This window comes from Scyliorhinus torazame, chromosome 11, assembly GCF_047496885.1.
Source record: "Scyliorhinus torazame isolate Kashiwa2021f chromosome 11, sScyTor2.1, whole genome shotgun sequence".
Lineage (NCBI taxonomy): Eukaryota > Metazoa > Chordata > Chondrichthyes > Carcharhiniformes > Scyliorhinidae > Scyliorhinus > Scyliorhinus torazame.
In genome coordinates this window covers 1874308-1897020 of record NC_092717.1, presented here as the reverse complement: position 1 = coordinate 1897020, position 22713 = coordinate 1874308, and the positions used below count along the sequence as shown (strand labels likewise).

Genomic DNA, 22713 nt, shown 5'->3' with positions numbered 1-22713 from the left:
GACAGTGCAAAAAGACACAGTCCCTGGACAAGACATTGCAATAAGACACAGTCCCTGGACACATCATTGCAATAAGACACAGCCCCTGGACACATCAGTGCAATAAGACACAGCCCCTGGACAAGACAATGCAATAAGACACAGCCCCTGGACAAGACAGTGCAAAAAGACACAGTCCCTGGACAAGACAATGCAATAAGACACAGTCCCTGGACAAGACAGTGCAAAAAGACACAGCCCCTGTACAAGACAGTGCAATAAGACACAGCCCCTGGACAAGACATTGCAATAAGACACAGTCCCTGGACAAGACAGTGCAATAAGACACAGCCCCTGGACAAGACAGTGCAATAAGACACAGCCCCTGGACAAGACAGTGCAATAAGACACAGTCCCTGTACAAGTCAGTGCAATAAGACACAGCCCCTGGACAAGACAATGCAATAAGATACAGCCCCTGATCAAGACAGCGCACTCCTCCACCGCTCGCCTGAGCTCTCCCGCCGTGGCCAGGCGTGCTCCCTGCTCTCTGCACAGTGCCGCAGGCAGGTCCCTTTGCGCGGTCCCATTCTCTGTCCGCAGCACGAACATCTTCCCTGGGACAAGACAATGCAATAAGACACAGCCCCTGTACAAGACATTGCAATAAGACACAGTCCCTGGACAGGACAATGCAATACGACACAGCCCCTGGACAGGACAATGCAATAAGACACAGTCCCTGGACAGGACATTGCAATAAGACACAGTCCCTGGACAAGACATTGCAATAAGACACAGTCCCTGGACAAGACATTGCAATAAGACACAGTCCCTGGACAAGACAATGCAATAAGACACAGTCCCTGGACAAGGCATTGCAATAAGACACAGTCCCTGGACAAGACAATGCAATAAGACACAGTCCCTGGACAAGACAATGCAATAAGACACAGTCCCTGGACAAGACAATGCAATAAGACACAGTCCTTGGACAAGACATTGCAATAAGACACACTCCCTGGACAAGAGAGTGCAATAAGACACAGTCCCTGGACAAGACAGTGCAATAAGACACAGTCCCTGGACAAGGCAATGCAATAAGGCACAGTCCCTGGACAAGACAATGCAATAAGACACAGTCCCTGGACAAGACATTGCAATAAGACACAGTCCCTGGACAAGACATTGTAATAAGACACAGTCCCTGGACAAGACATTGCAATAAGACACAGTCCCTGGACAAGACATTGCAATAAGACACAGTCCCTGGACAAGACAATGCAATAAGACACAGTCCCTGGACAAGACAATGCAATAAGACACAGCCCCTGGACACATCAGTGCAATAAGACACAGTCCCTGGACAAGACAATGCAATAAGACACAGTCCCTGGACAAGACAGTGCAATAAGACACAGCCCCTGGACAAGACAGTGCAATAAGACACAGCCCCTGGACAAGTCAGTGCAATAAGACACAGTCCCTGGACAAGACAGTGCAATAAGACACAGCCCCTGGACAAGACAATGCAATAAGATACAGCCCCTGATCAAGACAGCGCACTCCTCCACCGCTCGCCTGAGCTCTCCCGCCGTGGCCAGGCGCGCTCCCTGCTCTCTGCACAGTGCCGCAGGCAGGTCCCTTTGCGCGGTCCCATTCTCTGTCCGCAGCACGAACATCTTCCCTGGGACAAGACAATGCAATAAGACACAGCCCCTGTACAAGACATTGCAATAAGACACAGTCCCTGGACAGGACAATGCAATACGACACAGCCCCTGGACAGGACAATGCAATAAGACACAGTCCCTGGACAGGACATTGCAATAAGACACAGTCCCTGGACAAGACATTGCAATAAGACACAGTCCCTGGACAAGACATTGCAATAAGACACAGTCCCTGGACAAGACAATGCAATAAGACACAGTCCCTGGACAAGACATTGCAATAAGACACAGTCCCTGGACAAGACAATGCAATAAGACACAGTCCCTGGACAAGACAATGCAATAAGACACAGTCCCTGGACAAGACAATGCAATAAGACACAGTCCCTGGACAAGACATTGCAATAAGACACAGTCCCTGGACAAGACAGTGCAATAAGACACAGTCCCTGGACAAGACAGTGCAATAAGACACAGTCCCTGGACAAGGCAATGCAATAAGGCACAGTCCCTGGACAAGACAATGCAATAAGACACAGTCCCTGGACAAGACATTGCATTAAGACACAGTCCCTGGACAAGACATTGTAATAAGACACAGTCCCTGGACAAGACATTGCAATAAGACACAGTCCCTGGACAAGACATTGCAATAAGACACAGTCCCTGGACAAGACAATGCAATAAGACGCAGCCCCTGGACAAGACAATGCAATAAGACACAGTCCCTGGACACATCATTGCAATAAGACACAGCCCCTGGACACATCAGTGCAATAAGACACAGTCCCTGGACAAGACAATGCAATAAGACACAGTCCCTGGACAAGGCAATGCAAAAAGACACAGTCCCTGGACAAGACAATGCAATAAGACACAGTCCCTGGACAAGACAGTGCAATAAGACACAGCCCCTGGACAAGACAGTGCAATAAGACACAGCCCCTGGACAAGACAGTGCAATAAGACACAGTCCCTGGACACATAATTGCAATAAGACACAGTCCCTGGACAAGGCAATGCAAAAAGACACAGTCCCTGGACAAGACATTGTAATAAGACACAGTCCCTGGACACATCAGTGCAATAAGACACAGTCCCTGGACAAGACAATGCAATAAGACACAGTCCCTGGACAAGACAATGCAATAAGACACAGTCACTGGACAAGACAGTGCAATAAGACACAATCCCTGGACAAGGCAATGCAAAAAGACACAGTCCCTGGACAAGGCAGTGCAATAAGACACAGTCCCTGGACAAGACAATGCAATAAGACACAGTCCCTGGACAAGGCAATGCAAAAAGACACAGTCCCTGGACAAGACAATGCAATAAGACACAGTCCCTGGACAAGACAGTGCAATAAGACACAGCCCCTGGACAAGACAGTGCAATAAGACACAGCCCCTGGACAAGACAGTGCAATAAGACAGTCCCTGGACAAGACATTGCAATAAGACACAGTCCCTGGACAAGACAATGCAATAAGACAGTCCCTGGACAAGACATTGCAATAAGACACAGTCCCTGGACAAGACAATGCAATAAGACACAGTCCCTGGACACATCATTGCAATAAGACACAGCCCCTGGACAAGACATTGCAATAAGACACAGTCCCTGGACACATCATTGCAATAAGACACAGCCCCTGGGAAGACAATGCAATAAGACACAGTTCCTGGACTGGGTGAACTGTGCGACTTCCTGCGGTTAGAGAAGATAAAGTATGAGCTCAGGGGCTCAGCAGGAGAGTTTGAGAAAAGGTGGGGGGATGTTTATGACCGGTGTTTGAGGAGCTGTTCGTCGCGGGGGAGTGAGGGGTGGGGGGGGGGGGGGGGCGGTTTGATGGGGAGGGGGGGATGAAAAAGGAGGAAAATCTGTACAAACTGTATCGTTGATTGTTGGGAAGAATGTTTCCAGGGGTGTTTATTTGCTGTAACCTACTATGACACAAGTTTGAATAAAATGCGTTTTTAAAAAAAGACACAGCCCCTGGACAAGACAGTGCAATAAGACACAGTCCCTGGACAAGACAGTGCAATAAGACACAGTCCCTGGACAAGACATTGCAATAAGACACAGTCCCTGGACAAGACAGTGCAATAAGACACAGTCCCTGGACAAGACAATGCAATAAGACACAGTCCCTGGACAAGACAGTGCAATAAGACACAGCCGCTGGACAAGACAATGCTATAAGACACAGTCCCTGGACAAGACAGTGCAATAAGACACAGTCCCTGGACAAGACAATGCAATGAGACACAGTCCCTGGACAAGACAGTGCAATAAGACACAGTCCCTGGACAAGACAATGCAATAAGACACAGTCCCTGGACAAGACAATGCAATAAGACACAGTCCCTGGACACATCATTGCAATAAGACACAGCCCCTGGACAAGACATTGCAATAAGACACAGCCCCTGGGAAGACAATGCAATAAGACACAGTTCCTGGACTGGGTGACCTGTGCGACTTCCTGCGGTTAGAGAAGATAAAGTATGAGCTCAGGGGCTCAGCAGGAGAGTTTGAGAAAAGGTGGGGGGATGTTTATGACCGGTGTTTGAGGAGCTGTTCGTCGCGGGGGGTGAGGGGGGGGCGGTTTGATGGGGAGGGGGGGGATGAATAAGGAGGAAAATCTGTACAAACTGTATAGTTGATTGTTGGGAAGAATGTTTCCCGGGGTGTTTATTTGCTGTAACCTACTTTGACACAAGTTTGAATAAAATGCGTTTTTAAAAAAAGACACAGCCCCTGGACAAGACAATGCAATGAGACACAGCCCCTGGACAAGACAGTGCAATAAGACACAGTCCCTGGACAAGGCAATGCAAAAAGACACAGTCCCTGGACAAGACAATGCAATAAGACACAGTCCCTGGACAAGACAGTGCAAAAAGGCACAGTCCCTGGACAAGACAATGCAATAAGACACAGTCCCTGGACAAGTCAGTGCAATAAGACACAGTCCCTGGACAAGACAATGCAATAAGACACAGTCCCTGTACAAGTCAGTGCAATAAGACACAATCCCTGGACAGGACAATGCAATAAGACACAGTCCCTGGACAAGGCAGTGCAATAAGACACAGTCCCTGGACAAGTCATTGCAATAAGACACAGTCCCTGGACAAGGCAGTGCAATAAGACACAGTCCCTGGACACATCATTGCAATAAGACACAGTCCCTGGACAAGACAATGCAATAAGACACAGTCCCTGGACACATCATTGCAATAAGACACAGCCCCTGGACAAGACATTGCAATAAGACACAGCCCCTGGGAAGACAATGCAATAAGACACAGTTCCTGGACTGGGTGACCTGTGCGACTTCCTGCGGTTAGAGAAGATAAAGTATGAGCTCAGGGGCTCAGCAGGAGAGTTTGAGAAAAGGTGGGGGGATGTTTATGACCGGTGTTTGAGGAGCTGTTCGTCGCGGGGGGTGAGGGGGGGGCGGTTTGATGGGGAGGGGGGGGATGAAAAAGGAGGAAAATCTGTACAAACTGTATAGTTGATTGTTGGGAAGAATGTTTCCCGGGGTGTTTATTTGCTGTAACCTACTTTGACACAAGTTTGAATAAAATGCGTTTTTAAAAAAAGACACAGCCCCTGGACAAGACAATGCAATGAGACACAGCCCCTGGACAAGACAGTGCAATAAGACACAGTCCCTGGACAAGGCAATGCAAAAAGACACAGTCCCTGGACAAGACAATGCAATAAGACACAGTCCCTGGACAAGACAGTGCAAAAAGACACAGTCCCTGGACAAGACAATGCAATAAGACACAGTCCCTGGACAAGTCAGTGCAATAAGACACAGTCCCTGGACAAGACAATGCAATAAGACACAGTCCCTGTACAAGTCAGTGCAATAAGACACAATCCCTGGACAGGACAATGCAATAAGACACAGTCCCTGGACAAGGCAGTGCAATAAGACACAGTCCCTGGACAAGTCATTGCAATAAGACACAGTCCCTGGACAAGGCAGTGCAATAAGACACAGTCCCTGGACACATCATTGCAATAAGACACAGTCCCTGGACAAGACAGTGCAATAAGACACAATCCCTGGACAGGACAATGCAATAAGACACAGTCCCTGGACAAGGCAGTGCAATAAGACACAGTTCCTGGACAAGTCATTGCAATAAGACACAGTCCCTGGACAAGGCAGTGCAATAAGACACAGCCCCTGGACAAGACAATGCAATAAGACACAGTCCCTGGACACATCATTGCAATAAGACACAGCCCCTGGACAAGTCAGTGCAATAAGACACAGCCCCTGGACAAGACAATGCAATAAGACACAGTCCCTGGACAGGACAATGCAATAAGACACCGTCCCTGGACAAGACAATGCAATAAGACACAGTCCCTGGACTTCCGTTGGCGTGGGCGAGCAGGGCGGCCGCTGCAACAAGAGCTCCCGCCGGTGGCCACGATTCACGGCGATTTCGGGGAAATCCCCGAGTCGTCACGTACCCCCCGACTATCGTCGGCCTTTGGGGCCGTCATGAGCAGCCAGCGGGGCCTGTTTAAAAACCGGCGAAGAACCCCGCGCGGGTGTCGGGCGGCGGGGGCTGAGGCGCTGGGCCCAGCGCGGCGTCGAGGTCAGAGCAGCGGGGCGGAGCTACGAGGAGGCCGAGGCGGCAGGCCTGAGGCCAGGGCACTATGTAGGGAGGGTGCTCCACGTCGGATGGCTCCCACCTAGGAGGAAGAAAGAAGGCAGAAGCCTGGTCCCAGGGGATCTCTGGGTGAATGCAGAGGAGAACGAAAGAAAGTTGTTTTTTTCTCTCCCCCTTTTTTTTCAAAAGAAGAAGAATAAGATTGATGAACGACAGGATGTGAAGGGGGAGAGAGGAGAAAAGAAAGAAGATAAAAAACAATAAGACGCTAAAGGATGCGAAGAGCAGCGTCGAAGAAAGGAGGAAACGCGGGTTCGCCGCCGAAGGAGAAGACGAGCAAAAGTGTTGACAGGATGGCGGAAGCCGAGCTGCGAGGCGGGGCCGCACTACTCACCGTGGAGAAGGTGGCTGCGGTGGAGCTGGAAAAACAGTTTGTGAGGCACATAGAGGCCTTGTGGAAGGAGACGGCGGTCGTGGTGAGGTCATTGTTGGAGGAGGCAATCTGCCCGATGGGGGTGGAGGTGGCAAAGGCATCGGCCGAGGTGAGAGAGCAGGGCGAGAAGATGAAGGAGGTGGAGGAGGCCGTGACACGACACAGCGACCAGGTCACCTCGATGGGGGAACGAGCTGTGGAGCGTGGTGGAGGTTGACAGAGGGCTCCGAGCAAAGCTGGAAGACTTGGAAAACCGCTCAAGGCGGCACAATTTGAGAATTGTGGGCTTGCCCGAAGGGACAGAGGGCCCAAGGCCAACAGAATACTTCGCTGAGAAGTTGGCGGAGCTGATGGGGGAGGGGGAGAGCCCCACCCTGTACGAGCTAGACCGAGCTCATCGGTCATTAAGGCCGAAGCCCAAAGTGAACGAGCCGCCAAGGGCAGTAATTATCTGCTTCCATAAGTTTTGCATGAAGGAGAAAGTATTAAGCTGGGCGAAGCAGGAGTGTGAGGTGCTGTGGGGATGGTACTGCGGTTCGGATCTACCAGGACTGGACGGTGGAGTTGGCAAAAAGACGAGCGGCGTTTGGGCGAGTGAAGGCGGCTTTGTACAAGAAGGGGGTGCGATTTGGTGTGGTGTACCCGGCGAAGTTGAGAGTAACATATAAAGCCAAAGACCTTTATTTTGAGACAGCGGAGGCGGCTGAGGCATTCGTGAGGGCAGAAGTCTTGGGACAGACGTGAAGAGCGGAACTGGAAGAGAGATGTGGACTGTTTGAGCGCTGGAAAATGTATAAATGTTATAACTTTCTTTTTACTGATTTGTATTGTAATTTACTTCTCTTTGCATTGTTACAGAGTTCACGTTAATGGTTGGGTTGATTGGCGTTCTGTGTTGCGACGGTTAAATGTTATGTTAGTGAATTGTAGGGGTTGGATTGGTGGTTTGTTTTGTTGTTTCTTTCTCTGGGACTGGGCGGAAGGGGGCGAGAGGGCTTCGCGGGGGGAGCCACCCGCGCTAGCTAACCAGAGTCAGTTAGTGAACGGGGGTGAGAGGTGAGAGGAGGACTGCGGATGTTGGAGCCTGGATAGCAGGCTTCAATGGGCCTACGAGGCGAGCGAGAGCGGGGGGGGGGAAAGGGTTCTTGGGAGAGTGGGGGAAGGGGTTCGATGTTAACAATGGACAGAGGCGGGTCAGGCTTATGGGGCAGGGGCCCGGTGGTATGGTGATGGTGGATATGAAAGGTGCGGGGGGGTGAGAGACCCCCAGTTAGGATAATCACGTGGAACGTGAGAGGGCTAGGAGGTCCGGTCAAGAGGTCAAGGGTGCTTGCACATCTTAAAAGTTTGAAAGCCGATGTAGCAATGCTGCAGGAGACTCACTTGAGGGGTGAAGGACCAGGTGAGACTTAAAAAGGGCTGGGTTGAGCCAAGTGTTTCCATTCCGGATTTGATGGAAGGGCTCGAGGCGGGGTAGCGGTGCTGGTCAGCAAAAGGGTATGCTTCCAGATGGAGAAGGTGGTGGCAGATCAGGGGGGTAGATATGTGATTGTGACAGGGGCAATGGGGGGGGGGGATTAGTGGCGCTGTTAAGTGTCTACGGTCCCAATTGGGACGATGTGGGATTCACGAGGAAGGTGTTTGGGGCCATTCCCGACTTGGACACGCATGAGCTGATTGTGGGGGGGGGACTGGAACTTGGTGCAGGAGCCAAGGTTGGACAGATCACAGCCGCGCTCGCTGGTCCCATCGGGGGGGGGGGGGGCGAAGGCGCTGGCTGGGCTAATGGTGGAAATGGGAGGGGTGGACACTTGGAGGTTCCTGCACCCAAGGGGAACGGGAGTACTCGTTTTTCTCAGCGGTCCATAAGGTATACTCGCGGATCAACTTTTTTTGTGGTGGGAAAGGCTTTGCTGGCTGGAGTCAAGGGGTCGGAACACTCTGCAATTGCAGTGTCAGATCACGCTCCACATTGGGTGGATATGGTGTTGGAGAAGGGTTAGCGCAGAGGCCGGGGTGGAAACTGGATGTGGGGCTTTTGGGGAACCAAGTGTTCTGTGAGAAAATTGAAAAGGTAATTAAAGAATGTGTAGGTTTCAATTGTACGGGTGAGGTGTCGAAGGCAGTCGTCTGGGAGGCTCTAAAGGCGGGTGGTGAGGGGTGAGGTAATTTTGTTTAAGGCCAGGGTGGATAAGGAGGAGAGGTTGGAGCGGCAGAGGGTAATAGATGAGATGTTGGAGGTAGATAGGAGGTACGCAGAGGATGGGGACCTAGCGAAGCTGGAAAAAGAGGAAGGAACTACAGGCGAGCTTCGACCGACTGTCCACCAGGAAGGCTGGTGCGCCAACTGAGACACAGTCCCCGGGATAAGACAATGCAACAAGACACAGTTCCTGGGCAAGACAATGCAATAAGACAGTCTCTGGACAAGACAATGGACCAAGACACGGGGCGCGATTCTCCGCTCCCCGCGCCGGTCGGGAGAATCGCCTGTGTCGCCAAATTTTCCCGCGACGCCAGTCCGACGCCCTCCTGCGATTCACCCAAGCAAACGGCCCCGTCGAGTTCCGCGTGGCGCAGGCCGGAGAATCGCCGAGACACCCAAAATGGCGATTCTCCAGCACCCCTGCTGTTCTCAGGCCCGGATGGCCGAGCGGCCAGCTCAAAATGGTGGGTTCCCCCCCAGCGCCGTCCACACCTGGTCGCTGCCGGCGGGAACAGCGCGTGAACGCGGGGGGGGGGGGGGGGGGCGGGCCTGCGGGGGGGGGGGGGGGAACCTGCACCGGGGGACCGCGAACGCGGGGCGCAATTCTCCGTTATCGGCGGGCGCAAAAAACGGCGCAAATCCGACTTGCGTCACGTCGGAAAAATGGGTCAAAAGTCTCCGGCCCGAAATGGGCTAGCAGCGACGTAACGGGATCCGCGCTTGAGCAGTGGTTCACGCTGTCATACCCGCCGCACTGCGTGACGGCTCATAAGGCCGCGCTGCTCCCCCCCCACCCAACCGGAACACCCGACCGCAACACCCGACTGGATGGCTGGCCGTCGCTCAGCCCCGAGGTTCGAGTCACGCGATGTGGAGGCGCTCCTGGGACGCGGTGGAGCAGAGGAGGGACGCCCTGTATCCCGGGCACGGCCGCAGAGTTGCCCCACGCCACAGCCGGCGTCTGTTGGAGGGAGCTGGCAGAGGCCGTCACCGCTGTGGCCCTAACACCACGGACAGGCACCCAAGTGCCACAAGAAGGTGAACGACCTCGTCAGAGCAGGCAGGGAGTGAGGCCTCCCCATATCCCCTCCTCCCCCATATCCCCCCTCCCCATATCCCCCATATCCCCCCTCCCCCATATCCCCCCTCCCCATATCCCCCCTATCCCCCCCTCCCCCATATCCCCCCTCCCCCATATCCCCCCTCCCCCATATCCCCCTCCCCATATCCCCCTCCCCCATATCCTCCCCTCCCCCATATCCCCCCTCCCCCATATCCCCCCTCCCCCATATCCCCCCCCTCCCCCATATCCCCCATATCCCCCCTCCCCCATATCCCCCCTCCCTATATCCCCCCTCCCCCATGTCCCCCTCCCCCCATGTCCCCCTCCCCCATGTCCCCCCTCCCCCATGTCCCCCCTCCCCCATGTCCCCCCTCCCCCATGTCCCCCCTCCCCCATATCCCCCACATCCCCCCTCCCCCATATTCCCCCTCCCCATATCCCCCCTCCCCCACTATCCCCCCCATATCCCCCCTCCCCATATCCCCCCCTCCCCCCATATCCCCCCTCCCCATATCCCCCATATCTCCAAGTGAATCCAGCCCTAACCTTAACCTCTGCAATGCACGCGCAACCGATGGCGTGCATTCATATACCTGCCTAACACTGTTGCCTTTTACCCCTGCCCCCCCCCCCCACCGGAGAAACGCGCACACAACAATAGGAGCATGTGAGGACTGGAGGAGGCCCCGCTGATGAGAGGCCACTGACCGAAACACGAGGAAAGGGCCCTGGAACTGGCTGGCGGACCTGAGGACCCGGGGAGGTTGCTGATGCAGAGGTCGGGGGCGTAGTAGCAAGTGAGCCACCGACAGCCCGTCCCCATATCCCCCTCCCCTATATCCCCCTCCCCCATATCACCTGATCACTGCCTGATGTCTAACCATGCATGCTTCATTGTGTATCGCAGGACAAACGTCCAGGCACCCATCCCCGCAGATGCAGACCGCCCGCAGGATGCCCCTCGGAGGTCACGGGAGACGGAGAGACCCGGACCCCCCAGCATGCGACGCCCGCAGGATGCCCCTCGCACACCACGGGAGACGGAGAGACCCGCACCCTCCAGCATGCGACGCCCGCAGGATGCCCCTCGCACACCACGGGAGACGGAGAGACCTGGAGCAACAGGGAGACGACACCCCCGTCACGTGAGGGAGCGACCACCCAGCGACGAGGGGGGCAGCCACAGGCCCCCGTCACATCCGAGCCAGGACACCACTACCCAGGACACCACTACCCAGGACGCCACTACCCAGGACGCCACTACCCGGGACGCCACTACCCGGGACACACCCCTACCCGGGACAGCACTACCCAGGACACCACTACCCAGGACACCACTACCCAGGACACCACTACCCAGGACACCACTACCCAGGACAGCACTACCCGGGACAGCACTACCCGGGACAGCACTCCCCGGACAGCACTACCCGGGACAGCACTACCCGGGACAGCACTACCCGGGACACCACTACCCGGACAGCACTACCCGGGACAGCACTACCCGGGACAGCACTACCCGGGACACCACTACCCGGGACACCACTACCCCGGGACACCACTACCCCGGGACAGCACTACCCAGGAAGACGAAATACCGATCAGTGACTCAGAGTGGATGGGTGGAGACGAACCCCCACCCCAAAGTGCCATGGACTCAGAGTGGGACGAAGAGCACGACACAACGCCACTGCTGTCACCAACACCCTCCACCATCGCAGAAACACTCACCACGGTTGGGCACTTTAGTGATGAGGCGTCTCGTACACTCACTGGTGCGCACAACACAGCCGTCCCGGTACAGCAGGTGGAGGTAGGAGCAGCAGAGGGACCGGGCCGGTCGGAGGGCAGCCCAGCCCAAGCGAACATCTGCCGCCCAGATGGATCCCGGGTTCCTGGAGTTACCACACCCCACACATAGATCCGATGCAACCCACCGACCCGGAGACGAGCGAAGAGGGTGACGGGTGGCTTGCGGCGGCTGCAGTCGCAGGTGGAGGAGTCCACCCGCGTCCAGGAGCTGGGAGTGGTGCCGGTCCTGCGTGCCACCCAAGCTGACACCGCACGGGTAGCGTCCGCGGTGGAGGCAATGGGTGCGACGGTGTTAGACATGGGGAACGGTTTGCGAGGCCTGGGGCTTTCCGTGCAGGCGGCGTCTGTGGCCCAGGAAATGGCTGCCCTCTCACAGGAGGCCATGAGCCAGTGCCAGCGCCAGATGGCAGAGGCGCTCAACGCCATGGCCCAGTCTCAGCAGGCCATGGCCCAGTCTCTGCAGGCCATCGCTGAGGGCATCGGCGCCAGTGGCCATGTGCGAGCCGGCGTCGCACAGTCACAGACAGGGTTTGCCAACCCCCGGGGCTCCATGGCTGCAAACCTGCAGACCCCTGTCGATACCAGCACGGGCCTCCAGGACTGGGCAGCGCCAGATGTCGGGGGGGTGTCGGATGGCCAGTCCGTTCGCATCCCCCACCCATATAGAGGCCTGGGGGCCATCGGGCACCCAGGGGAGAAGGAGGTGGTGTGGTCCGTCCCGGCTACCCCTGTAGGGGAGGTCCCGGTACACCGCGACACCTCGGACTCCCCCCCTTCCGTCCCAGGTGCATCGGGTGGGCAACGGGCAGGACAGGCTGGCAGCTCACCATCCCAGTCGCCCGGGCCGCAGCCTGGCCCATCTAGGCCAGGACGCCCCAGGAAACGGCCGCCAAAGGGATCCAGTGTCAGAGGGCAGGAATCACAGGAGTCCACCTCCAGTTCTGCTGTACCGTCTGGGGAACCAACGTAGACGTAGTCAAAGGGCCCGTAAGGCCAAACAATTAGACACTGAGTAAGTTGGCACGGGTGCAGGCACAGATGAGTTTTAGGGGCTAGGGCACGTGCATGAACTCCTTTGGTTATTAAAGTCAATGTTACACCGACAGAAGGTGCCTTTGTGCTCTGTCCAAAGCGTGCGGGGGTGTCATGTACGTTGAGCGCAAGGGTGTGTGTGAGGGGTGGTCTTACCTCAGCCCCAGGTGAGTCTGCCCCCTTCCCCCTGGGCCGCCATCACATCCACCGGGCAGAGGACGGGGACCGTGCGCTGCAGTGTCACAGCCGCATGCAGGGATGGTCCGGGTGGATGGTGGTACTGTGGCCATGGGTCAGACATAGTCCAACGATGTAGAGCCAGGAGCTCACCGCAGGGCGGGTTGTCATCATCCTCCATGGCCTGCGATAGACACGCGTCCACCAGCAACTGTGTGAGCCCGGCCCGTTGTGCCGCAGGTGGATCGGCAATGGGGGTGTGTGGTGTGCATGCGGGTGGGGTGGGTGGAGTTGGGGAGGGGGGTGAGGGTGCTGGGTGGGTGGATGGGTGGGGGGTGTGGGTGGTCGGCTGTTGCCATGGTGTGCGGCCTGTGGCCATACTACCCGATTCCCACGCCCATCTAGTCAGTGAAGCGGGCGTCTATCAGTCTGTCCCGTGCCCACTGGGCCAGCCGGTAACGGTGGACAGCCACCCGTCTGTGTCTACCCCGTCTGCCCTGACCATTACCCCCATCCCCCTCATCTGGGGAGGACTGTGCCTCTTCCTGCTGCTCCTCCACTCTGCCCTCCTCTGCCTGCGGCACATCGCCCCTCTGCTGGGCTATGTTGTGCAGGACGCAGCACACCACAATGATGCGGCCGACCCTATCTGACCGATACTGGAGGGCGCCCCCAGAGAGGTCCAGGCACCTGAAACGCATCTTCAGCACGCCAAAGCACCTCTCGATCACTCCCCTTGTCGCTACATGGGCATCATTGTAGCGGTTCTCTGCCTCATTGCGTGGCCTCCGTATAGGCGTCATCAGCCACGATCACAATGGGTAGCCCCTGTCGCCCAGCAACCAGCCCCTCAGCCGGGGATGGCGTCCCTCGTACATGCCGGGGATGGATGACCGCGACAACACGTATGAGTCGTGTACACTGCCTGGGTAACGGGCGCAGACGTGCAGGATCATCATGCGGTGGTCGCAGACCACCTGTATGTTCATCGAATAGGTCCCCTTCCTATTGGTGAACACGGCCCTGTTATCTGCAGGTGGCCGCACGGCGACGTGCATCCCATCGATCGCGCCCTGGACCATGGGGAACCCGGCCACGGCAGAGAAGCCCACGGCCCGGGCACCTTGGCTGGCCCGGTCCACGGGGAAGCGGATGTAGCGGTGCGCCATGGCATATAGGGCATCTGTCACTGCCCGGATGCACCGATGCACTGATGTCTGCGATATGCCGGACAGGTCCCCACTCAGTGCCTGGAATGACCCCGTTGCATAAAAGTTCAGGGCCACCGTAACCTTGACGGACACGGGGAGAGGGTGTCCCCCGCCAGTGCCACGCGGTGACAGGTGTGCCAGCAGGTGGCAGATGTGTGCCACGGTTTCCCGGCTCATCCGGAGTCTCCTCCTGCATTCCCGGTCCGTGAGGTCCTGGTATGACTGCCGGGGCCGGTACACACGGGGCGCCCTCGGGTGCCTCCGTTGCCGTGGGGCCGCGACGTCCTCCTCCCCCTCCTCGTCCTGTCGGTCAGGTGTCCCTCCAGCCTGGGCGGCTGCCGCCTGTCCCTCTGCGGCAGCCTGCGCCGCCTCTCTGGCACGCTCCTCCTCCTCGTCCTCCTCCTCCTCCTCATCCAGGGCAACATAGACATGAGCGGCTGCCGCCACGGCGGCCAACATCGCTGGATGATCGGAAAACATGACGGCCTGGTGGGGGGGAGGGGAACGACGACATGTCATCATTGCCCATATCCCCTCCTCCCCCCAGCCAGGTGGCATGGACCGCATGGGTCCAACTGTTGGAGGCTGGCACCTGGCCAGGTGGACCAACTCACTTGCCCTCGCATCCCCCTCCCCGGCACGGACCCCCCATCCCCCTCCCCGGCACGGACCCCCCACCCCCCTCCCCGGCACGGACCCCCCATCCCCCTCCCGGCACGGAACCCCCCCAACCTCCACCCTGGCACGGACCCCCCCCATCCCCCTCCCCGGCACGGACCCCACCCCAACCTCCATCCCGCCACGGATCCCCATCCCCCTCCCCGGCACGGATCCCCCCCAACCTCCACCCCGGCACGGACCCCCCCCCCAACCTCCACCCCAGCACGGAACCCCCATCCCCCTCCCCGGCACGGACCCCCCCCTAACCTCCACCCCGGCACGGACCCCCCCCCAACCTCCACCCCGGCACGGACCCCCCATCCCCCTCCCCGGCACGGACCCCCCTCCAACCACCACCCCGGCACGGACCCCCCCAACCTCCACCCCGGCACGGACCCCCCCATCCCCCTCCATGGCACAGACCCCCCCCCCCCCCATCCTCCACCCTGGCACGGACCCCCCATCACCCTCCCCGGCACGGATCCCCCCCCAACCTCCACCCCGGCACGGACCCCCCCCAACCTCCACCCCAGCACGGAACCCCCATCCCCCTCCCCGGCACGGACCCCCCCCTAACCTCCACCCCGGCACGGACCCCCCACACAACCTCCACCCCGGCACGGGCCCCCCCATCTCCCTCCCCGGCACGGACCCCCCCCCCCCAACCTCCTTCCCGGCACGGACCCCCCCCCCAACCTCCACCCCGTCTCGGACCCCCCCCCCATCCCCCTACCCGGCACGGACCCACCCCCAACCTCCACCCCGGCACGGACCCCCCCCCAACCTCCACCCCGGCACGGACACCCCATCCCCCTCCCCGGCACGGACCCCCCACCCCACCTCCACCCCGGCACGGACCCCCCCCCAACCTCCACCTCGGCATGGACTCCCCCCATCCCCCTCCCCGGCACGGACCCCCCCCAACCTCCACCCCAGCACGGACCCCCCCCAACCTCCACCCCGGCACGGACCCCCCATCCCCCTCCCTGGCACGGATCCCCCCAAACTCCACCCCCGGCACGGACCCCCCCCCCCAACCTCCACCCCCGGCACGGACCCCCCCCCCCAACCTCCACCCCGGCACGGACCCCCCATCCCCCTCCCCGGCACGGACCCACCCCCAACCTCCACCCCGGCACGGACCCCCCCCCCCAACCTCCACCCCGGCACGGACCCCCCATCCCCCTCCCCGGCACAGACCCACCCCCAACCTCCACCCCGGCACGGACCCCCCCCCCAACCTCCACCCCGGCACGGACCCCCCCCCAACCTCCACCCTGGCACGGACCCCCCCCCATCCCCCTCCCCGGCACGGACCCCCTCCCGGCACTCCCCCGGAGCCCAGCCTATTCTAACCCCCCCCCCCCCCCGCCCCCGCCGCACACACACACACAACCCGAGACACACCTCTCCTCACGCATTCAGACTGCGGCCACGCCATCGCCTGCCCAGAGCCAACCCTCCAGGCCGTCACTCACCTCCTCGCTGGTCGGCGTGAGCCTGGAGCACCGGGTCACGCCGATGAAAAGGAGGTTTGATTCACGTCGACGTGAACGGTCATCACGTCGACGGGACTTCGGCCCATCCGGAAGGGAGAATATCGGCAGGCCGAAAATCGGCTGCCTTGCGCAGACCCGTGACATTCTCCGCGGCAGCGGCGCCATTAACGCCCCGCCGACTTTTCTCCCTTCGGAGACTTCGGCAACCGGCGGGGGCGGGATTCACGGCGGCCAACGGGCATTCTCCGACCCTCTGGGTGGTCGGAGAATGATGCCCGCGGTGTGGCCCGCAATCGGTATCCACCGATCGTCGGGCAGTCCTCTCTGAAGGAGGACCTCCTTTCTCCCGCAGCCCCACAAGATCCGTCTGACATCTTCTTGCGGGGCGGACTCAGAGAGGACGGCAACCACGCATGCGCGGGTGACGCCAGTTATGCGGCGCCGGCCGCGTCATCTATGCGGCACCGCCTTTACGCAGCACCAAGGCCTGGTGCGTGTAAATGACGCGGCACCGCTCCTAGCCCATTATCGGGCCCTTAATTGGTTGGGATATTTGCCGTTTCGTGCCGTCGTGAGCCTCGACAGTGTTCACGACGGCGCGAACACTCTGTCTCCATTTCGGAGAATCCCGCCCACAGTTCCTGGACAAGACAATGCAATAAGACACAGTCCCTGGACAGGACAATGCAATAAGACACAGCCCCTGGACAGGACAATGCAAAAAGACACAGTCCCTGGACAAGACAATGCAATAAGACACAGCCCCTGGACAGGACAATGCAATAAGACACAGTCCCTGGACAGGACATTGCAATAAGACACAGTCACTGGACAAGACATTGCAATAAGACACAGCCCCTGGACAAGACATTGCAATAAGACACAGTCCCTGGACAGGACATTGCAATAAGACACAGTCACTGGACAAGACATTGCAATAAGACACAGTCACTGGACAAGACATTGCAATAAGACACAGCCCCTGGACAAGACATTGCAATAAGACACAGTCCCTGTACAAGACATTGCAATAAGACACAGCCCCTGGACAAGGCAATGCAATAAGACACAGCCCCTGGACAAGACAATGCAATAAGACACAGCCCCTGGACAAGACAATGCAAAAAGACACAGTCCCTGGACAAGACATTGCAATAAGACACAGTCCCTGGACAGGACATTGCAATAAGACACAGTCCCTGGACAAGACATTGCAATAAGACACAGTCCCTGGACAAGACATTGCAATAAGACACAGTCCCTGTACAAGACATTGCAATAAGACACAGCCCCTGGGCAAGACATTGCAATAAGACACAGTCCCTGGACAAGACATTGCAATAAGACACAGTCCCTGTACAAGACATTGCAATAAGACACAGCCCCTGGACAAGACATTGCAATAAGACACAGCCCCTGGACAAGACAGTGCAATAAGACACAGTCCCTGGACAAGACATTGCAAAAAGACACAGCCCCTGGACAAGGCAATGCAATAAGACACAGTCCCTGGACAAGACAATGCAAAAAGACACAGTCCCTGGACAAGACATTGCAATAAGACACAGCCCCTGGACAAAACATTGCAATAAGACACAGTCCCTGGACAAATCAATGCAAAAAGACACAGTCCCTGGACAGGACATTGTAATAAGACACAGCCCCTGTACAAGACAATGCAAAAAGACACAGCCCCTGGACAAGACAATGCAATAAGACACAGTCCCTGGACAAGACATTGCAATAAGACACAGCCCCTGGACAAGGCAATGCAATAAGACACAGTCCCTGGACAAGACATTGCAATAAGACACAGCCCCTGGACAAGGCAGTGCAATAAGACACAGTCCCTGGACAAGACAGTGCAATAAGACACAGCCCCTGGACAAGGCAATGCAATAAGACACAGTCCCTGGACAAGACCAGGCTGAGATTCCAGTGCAGTAGCGAGGGAGTGCTGCACTGTCAGAGGTGCTATCTTTCTGATGTGATCTTAAATGGAGACTGACTCTGACCTGTCAGATAGATCTAAAAGATCCCAGGATATTACACAAAAAGGAGCAGGGGTTTCCTGCCAGTGTTCCCACCATTATGTATCCCTCAACCAAGATAATTAAAACAGATTGTCTTCCTGATCATTATCACTATGTTGATTGTGGGAGATTTCCATTTGGCTTCTGCTGTTCTACATTAGAACAGTGACAACACATCAATAAAAACATTTAAACATTTCACTGGTTGTAAAGTGTTTTAGGACATTAATTGTATCCCTAATCTCTTTTGGAGTCATTCAGATCAGGGGCACTCCCTTGAGAATCACCTGGCCTGAGTTTAGAATAGTCACTTCCTGCAGACACCGATCTTGGGCCTGAGCAAGTGAGCCATCTGTCCCCCAAGGAAGATAACCAATGTTACATTCTTCCAGGTAGTCTTTTAAAATAATTATCAATTAGTTAATAACTGGGGTGGCACGGTGGCACAGTGGTTAGCACAGCTGCCTCAAGGCGCCGAGGACCCAGGTTCGATCCCGGCTCTGGGTCACTGTCTGTGTGGAGTTTGCACACTCTCCCTGTGTCTGCGTGGGTTTCACCCCCACAACCCAAGGATGTACAGGATAGGTGGGTTGGCCACGCTAAATTGCCCCTTAATTGGAAAAAAAGAATTGGGTATTCTAAATTTTTTTTTTTTAAATTAGCTTATAAATACCCAGATATTATAAGGGTCTGGAGGTCTATCTTCAAAGAATGTATATCCTCTCTTTAGAGCTATAAAAGAGAGGGGCTCCTTAAAGTTGCATACAGAATACTATTTAAGATGTTATATTTTACTAAATTATTTACAAGTTAATTAAAGAACCATGACATTCAATACACCTTTTTAGGTGAATAAGGACATTAAAACTTTAAAGATTATAAAGTGATGGAAAATATAATTTTAGTTCTAATAAAGAATCCAGTAAGAGTGCTTCTTAAAATGCAACAGACTAAAATCTCACAGACTATCCATCAGATAATTAACGCAAAGCATTGTCTTAAATCCCTGAGTGCTTTAGCTGATCAGTCAGACAATAAACTCCTCAAATTAGGTGTCCAGCTCTTCAGTCAACCTGAGAAGCATTGACTTTCGATTTATTTTCAACCCTTCTCAGTTTCTGGTGTAAAGTCTCTATTTTTATAACGATTGAACTAATTCCATCACTCTTAGCCGTTATGGGGTTGCTTCTTTGAATTACTCCCTTTTGATGATCCTTTATCTGTCACTATTAATGATAATTATTCATTTTTAAATACATTTAGAGTATCCAATTATTTCTTTTTCCACTTAAGGAGCAATTTAGCTCGGCCAATCCACCTACCCTGCACATCTTTGTGTTGTGGGGGTGAGACCCACGCAGACATGGGGAGATGGTGCAAACTCCACAGGGACAGTGACCCAGAGCCCACTTTCCAGCACCTGGCCCATAGCCTTGAATGTTATGATGAGCAAAGTGCTCATCCTGGTACTTTTTAAATGTTGTGAGGTTTCCCGACTCCCAGGCAGTGAGTTCCACACTCCCACCAGACTGGGTGAAAAAATCTCTCCTCAAATCTCCTCAAAACCTCCTGCCCCTCACCTTAAAATTATGCCCCCTCGTTATTGACTCTTCAACTAAGGGGAACAGCTGCTTCCTATTCGCCCAGCCCATGTCCCTCATAATCTTTTACACCTCAATCAGATCCCCCTCAACCTTCTCTGCTCCAACAATAACAACCTGAGCTTATCCAGCCTCTCTACATTGCTCAAATGCTCCATCCCCAGCATATCCTGGTGAATCTCCTCTACACCTTCTCCAATGTAATCACATCCTTCCTGTAGTGCGGCAACCAGAACTGAACACAGTGCTCCAGCCGTGGCCTAACCAAAGTCTTGCACAACTCCAACATAACCTCCCCACTCTTAAAACCTATGCCACAACAGATAGGGGCAAGTGTCCTATATGCCTGCTTAACTACCCTGTTAACCTGCCATGCTGCCTTCAGGGATCTGTGGACAAGTAGCCCAAGATCCCACTGCTCCTCTGGGCTTCCCAGTTTCTTGCCATTCATTGAGCACATCCTAGCTTTGTTACTCCTCCCAGAGTCACCTTCACACTTTCCAGGATAACAGATTTTGACCTCAAACTTCCAGAAAGCAATAAAAACTTGGGACTTTGTACAACATGATTTGGTTCTGATCAGAGGATGTACTTGTACTTAGTAACTAAAATAAATTTTAAAATTACATTAAAGTACAGCAAATTTATGACAATATAAATTTCTTCAGAAAGATGGTTTTGCACAACTGGGTTAAAAAGGAGTAATTTATGAGGACAGGTTGTATAAACTGGGCTCGAGAGAAAACTCTTTCCTCTGATGGGTTGAGTCCAGAACGAGGGGGCATTACCTTAAATTTAGAGCCACTATTCCGGTCCCAGGAAGCACCTCTCCACAAAGGATAATAGAAATCCCTTTCCCAAAAATGTGTTGATGTTGGGGGACCAATTGAAAATTTCAAAATAGATTGGGCAGCACGGTAGCACAGTGGTTAGCACAATTGCTTCACAGCTCCAGGGTCCCAGGTTCGATTCCGGCTTGGGTCACTGTCTGTGCGGAGTCTGCACGTCCTCCCCGTGTGTGCGTGGGTTTCCTCCGGGTGCTCCGGTTTCCTCCCACAGTCCAAAGATGTGCAGGTTAGGTGGATTGGCCGTGATAAATTGCCCTTCGAGTCCAAAATTGCCCTTAGTGTTGGGGCGGGTTACTGGGTTACAGGGATAGTGTGTGGGCTTGGGTAGGGTGCTCTTTCCAAGAGCTGGTGCATACTCGATGGGCCGAATGGCCTCCTTTTGCACTGCAAATTCTATTTTAAAAAATGATGGATAGATTTTTGTTCAGTTAGAGTATTAATGGAGGCAGGTGCACACAGCCAGGATCGAGTTGAATGGCTGCAGAACAGGCTGGTGGGTGAATAGCTTCCTCCTGTTCAAATAATCTCTACCATTTCATAGATTAGGTTGGTAAAAAATAAATACAGAGCTTGGAGACATCCAGAATGACCCAGGGTTGAGAGACTGAGTTAATGCGGAGTCTGGAGAAACTGGGATTATTCCCTTGCAGCAGAGAGAGATCAGGGAAGATTTGGTCCATTAAAACTATGTAGAGTTTTGAAAGAGTGAGGAGCTGTTTCCAGTGGCGGGAGGGTCGCTAACCAGGCGAGAGGGCCAGAGGAGAGAATGAGCACAATTGATTTTAGCTGTGAGTTAATCTGAAAGCAGATTGCAGAATAATTTAAAAACATGAATTGGATAAATACTTCAAAAGAAAACAGTTTCCCCATCCATGAAGAATGCAGCAAGATTACCGGCCACCAATCTGCATCCGTCTGTGCAACTTCTCAGAAAAACACTTTGGAAAACAATTTAAATTGACACAAATCCCGCGGAGAAACAGTTTGCAATGACTGAGACAGGCTGAGTGAGGACTGACCGTGAGCCGGAACCTGGACACCGAGGAGAAGCAGGGCAGCCGCCCTGAGCAGGAGGAGGTGTGGGTGAGAGCGAGGGGCCATCCCGGAGAGAGGCAGAGACAGACCGGGGAGGACACACACCCACACACAGCAGGGGACAGAGCTCCGGACACACCCCCACACACAGCAGGGGACAGAGCTCCGGACACACACCCACACACAGCAGGGGACAGAGCTCCGGACACACCGGCAGGGAGCAGGACACACAGCACACACACAGCTCCGGCCCCTCAGGCAGGGTAGGGCAGGGACTGGAGGCAGTGGGTTTGCTGGGGGGGTTTTATGGCCACATTGTGCTGGGAGGGGAGATTGTGGAGCGATGTGAAAATTCACAACATTCCGACAATAAACAGGCGCCGCTGCTCTGGACCTGGGCAGGAAAATATTCCCAAACTTGGAACACCGCTTCCTGAGCAGAGTCAGGACCAGGCAGCGTTGGGAATCCGAACCCTAATTATTCCCAAAGTCAGTTCATTTCCCTTTGATTCTGGAGGGTTTCCCCCGGGCTTCACCACCCGGATTCCCAAATCGAAAAGTTCCCGTTCAGGCTCGGGATTCAGAACTGGGCAAAATGTTCACCAAACTGCACAAAGTCTCTTCCAGAGACACGAGCCTGCATTCATATAGCGCCTTTCAGAGTGTGGAGCTGTCCCCTCTCTGCTCCACACCCCCACCTGACCAAGACATCACCAGACTTCCCACCAAGAGAGTTCGCAGCGTTTTACTATCAATCCAATGGATTCTAATAAATAAATACATTAAAAACAAGAATCCCCATTTC

At 55.2% G+C, this 22713-nt stretch overlaps 1 protein-coding gene across 1 annotated transcript in view; it reads right to left on the bottom strand.

The window, feature by feature from the left end:
• Positions 1-22289, bottom strand: part of LOC140385055 (sushi domain-containing protein 5-like) — a 60994-nt gene extending 38705 nt beyond the window's left edge. The window contains exon 1 of the mRNA XM_072466847.1: positions 21893-22289. The gene's annotated coding sequence lies outside the window, so the exon portion shown is untranslated. The remainder of the gene's footprint in view (positions 1-21892) is intronic.
• Between the last annotated feature and the right edge of the window lie 424 nt (positions 22290-22713).